The sequence below is a fragment of the Ceratina calcarata genome, unplaced genomic scaffold (assembly GCF_001652005.2).
Source record: "Ceratina calcarata isolate Rehan_Ccalc_2016 unplaced genomic scaffold, ASM165200v1 scaffold328.2, whole genome shotgun sequence".
In the NCBI taxonomy this organism is placed as follows: Eukaryota; Metazoa; Arthropoda; class Insecta; order Hymenoptera; family Apidae; genus Ceratina; species Ceratina calcarata.
In genome coordinates this window covers 35997-40215 of record NW_017155517.1, presented here as the reverse complement: position 1 = coordinate 40215, position 4219 = coordinate 35997, and positions in this window count along the sequence as shown.

Here is a 4219-nt window from a genome sequence, read left to right as displayed (position 1 = left end):
ACAGACACGTTCGTCACAATAGCGTTGCACAACTGCACGTTACACGTATCGCACATACACGCACGCATTTTGCACGCACTGCACGAACGTGCGCCCGCGCGCACGCAGCAGATTGTCGTACATACGAGAGGAAGAAAGAAAAAAAAAAAAAAAAAAAATGATTCCGCACGTATACGCATCGCACATGTGTGTGCACCTAATTTTATCGAGTAGCACGGAGAGAAACCAAACCAGTTAGACTAACGTTTATATGTACATATGTATATCGTAGATTATGCGTTATGCATATACCGTTGAACGACCGTTGAAACGCGAGAACCGCAACCGCGAAACATTTCCAATTTGGCGTGAATCTCAGCCGATGTTTAGACAGCGGATATTTCATGCTCATCTACGAGGAGACAGAGCGTGCACAGATTATAGTAACTTACGAAAGTATGCAGAGTATCGAATAGTTAAATATTTTAATGATAAAATCAAATCAATGTCTCCCTCTCGACAGACTGTCTGTTAAACTGACGAATGTTTTATTTCGCATAGACATCCGCGGTCTGACGACGATCCGAACGATCTAACGTATAACGCGAACGATCGTTTGTACGCATCGTCCATCGGACAAAAGTAAGCAAAATCTCAGTTATACTCCGCGATAAGGTCAGAGGATTCGCCTCGCGCGTAGTCGAGTGAGAAGTTAAAATCTGTAAACCCGACCGTTTGCACAATAGAAATAATACACATAGAGGAGGTGAGCCGCGCCAAAACCTGTCCTGTTAGAAATAGAAAAAAGATCGGTTACCCAGTCTTGTTTAATGACGCAAGCGCAGTAGAATCGAATCTCAAAAACAAATATCAAGCTGCTGTTGCTGAGCAGTGCGCATGCGCCGTTAGAGAAGAACAGACGGTATAACCGATTTTCTCTTTCTATCGCGGGACGTTTTCGCTTGCAGAGACCCAAAGATTAGAAGATCGGCTGAAAGCGAACGACAAGTGCCAAAAAAAAAAAACAATCGGGGTACGAACGAACGTTTCCCCGACCCCCGCATGCAGTTTTATATTCTTCTGTCTATTTATTTCTTCTTGTTTCACGATTTCCTAATTTGCTCGTTCGACACCGCGCGATCGCGATGATCAGACGACAAGAAATCTGGTGCCTAACGCCGATACGGTTACGTAGTCGTAGCTAGAGAAATTGTCGCGCCAGATGACGATGAATCGTCGTTAAAAATGCCGACCGGTTGCTAATGTGTTCGCGCGTTAATCTTAACCAGTAAAAAAAAAAGTAAAAAAAAAAAAAATTTTAAGCAGAATAACGAATCGTACGTAAATACGTTACAAGTAGGGTGTAAAGAAAAAAAAAAAGACACACAGACACACAACAAGCTAAGTACGCGTTAGTTCGAACTGGATGCGAATTGGGCCTTATACCATGGATTACCTCAATCGTAAGCAGCTTGCCGAGTCAAGTTCGAGTTTGCGATAAAAACGATGCGTCGGAGCGCGTTGAAGAATAATAAGAATATTTCATTTTCGAAGGCGAACCCGCTCTCAAAGTGCATTTATGTATGAGTTACAGCGAACACCGACTCTCTCTCTCTCTCTCTCTCTGTCTTGTTATCTCCTGTACGAGCATCCGAGCAAAACGACCATCGTTGATTTCGCGTGCTTTCATATCGCCTACTAACCATCTCTCTCACTGTCCGTGTGAACATGTGCTTCTATACTTGCGGTCCCGAGAGTTTAGGACCGTTTCGCGCAGCTTGGAAGGTGGTGGGGGTCGCAGCGAACTCCCTCCACACGGTAAAGCATTCGGATGCGCAGAACGATGAAAAAGTGCGGTGGTATAATTTTTCCCGCACGACTCGCTTCCCCTGTTTTTCGCCCATATTTCGATCCCCACTACTATTCCCCTCATGCGTGCTCATGCGCGTTCGCGAAGCTCTCCGCAGCGCTACCGTGAAAATCACTGCATACCCCCACCAACTATTGGTCCCCACCATGTTCGCGTCGTCCCCACTTTCCGGCCGAGGGAAAAGTTATACCACCGCTGTCAGAAAAACTGAACTGTGCTCGGTCCTAGATTCTCGGGACCACGAGAGAGCCGGGGAATTAATTAAGCCGGGTATACAAGAAGTCGACACGGAAGCGAGTTGAAGAGGTTGCGCGACGCACCGCGCCCATAGACGTCCGTCTCGTCTTCTTCTTTCTTCGACTTCGACTTTCGTCATCGGAAAGCGACGGTCTCCTTAAAAGCTTGATCCTCAGAGGCCGAAAGAAAGGACAATGGACTCTGTCCTTACGGTATAAGCTTTCGTAAAACGTAACGTCCCATCCTGAATTATGACGCTTATAATGGGCGAAAATGGAAGGAAGAAAAGTAGAAGTGGCGCTGATTGTAAGATCGACGGGAGAGGAGATAGCTGGACGATTATCTAACTAAACTATGCTGTAAAAGAGTGAAATACGTATGCGAGGAGACGCGTGTGTGGCTCAAAGCTGACTGCGAGTGAAAACTGAGGGGGCGGATCGGAACGGAGAGAAAACGTGTTGCGAATTAGAGAACAGAGAATAGGGATAACACGTACGTAGTTCTCTAGGACGTAGCGAACATAAAAGTGATGCAGCCTTCGCTTACTAGATACGCGTAGAGCCAATTCCACTAGCGATTAGCTAGAATAGAAACGATACGAGCGCAAGAGAAATTAGAGGGAACATCGTTTCGTTCGATTTACCGAGTAAACGAATAGCCAAAAGAAGAAATAGAGAAAAAACAAAAATGGCGGACGATGTTGAATAATAATCGATACGGAAATTGAGGATTGCTCTTACGCGTGTCCGGTTCTCGCAATGCACAGCACTATATATTTTTTAGCTTCGTATTGCATATACACACGAAGTTCATTGCATCAAGGAAAAAGGGAGAGAAAGAGGAAGAGAGAATGATTGCTTCTGCGTGAGTGTAAGTGAATGATCAGAACGGAGGTCAAACGAACACAGTTACTCTTCCCTTATATATATTAAAAAAAAAATAAGTACTGGAAGAAGAAGCGAGCCTGCGAGCGAGCGAGCGAGCGAACACCTATTGATTAGAGGATGGGATCAAGTTCGATACGAAACCGAGTCAATTTCAATGCCCAAGCCCTGTATTTCACAGGTTTCGAGTCATAAAAATGGGAGAGGTAGCGCGGAGCTAGAGAATGCGTTAAGGGTTCCGGAAGACAGCGTCGTTACTTAATCTCATTTAATAAAAATTACTCCTTATTAGACTGCGGACTTTATGCAATTGTAAGAAAGCTGAATGTGTAGAAACCATTGAGCTATATAAAACATCTGGAGTGTGAACGAATGAGGGGGGTACGTTCGCCGACGAAGAGGAACCGTGAAGGAATCTCTTTCTCTTTTTAGGTGTATAATGCATGTTTTTTGAACCTGAACTCGGACGCGTATATGTCGAGTGATTGACAATGTTATAAATTCAAGTGATTCGATAGAATATTGAACTTCTATCCTCGCCATAGTTAAATTTACTACAAGATAATACAAATAGAGACAGAGAATATAAAAAGAAGGATAGAGATCCCCCATAGCTTCTCGCTTCTTGGAGCATCGTCGCGACTCTTCTATCCTACGACTTTTGACAGCCGCGCACACTCCAGATATTTTATATAGCTCAATGGTAGAAACGATGCGATGTATTAGACAGTTTCGAGTATCAACAGTTGAATATTCGTTTGTTTAAAAAACACGTGTTTGCATAAACGTCCGCGGTCTATCAATCGTTTCCGAGACTGTGAGAAACGCGACGATTCGAGGATAACGTGAATACGTCGAGGAATGTATTATGTGAAGGAGTATCTTTTCACCTTTTCACGGACTAAACTCTCAGCCCGGGTATAAGGTTCGCGCGTTATCATGCTCTGCCGCCGGGCAGACATTTTAAAAACGACGTCGCTACTGAACCGTTAACGCGAGAGGAGACAAGTAGTTGAGAGATAAAGAAAAACCTAGTCGATCCCGTCTTTAGCCCCCCCCCCCCACCTCCGATACCAAAGTTAAATCACGTTCTCCAGTAAAGGCGGTGACGGACGATTCTTCAGATCGGGAATCGTGCAACCAGACCCGCAGACTAGCTCTACAGAGAGATTAAACGCTGTATCATTTCCGTGTCGTAGTACCGGTACGTATAACGATACTTGATATCGCCGCTGTTTCATGTCGTTTC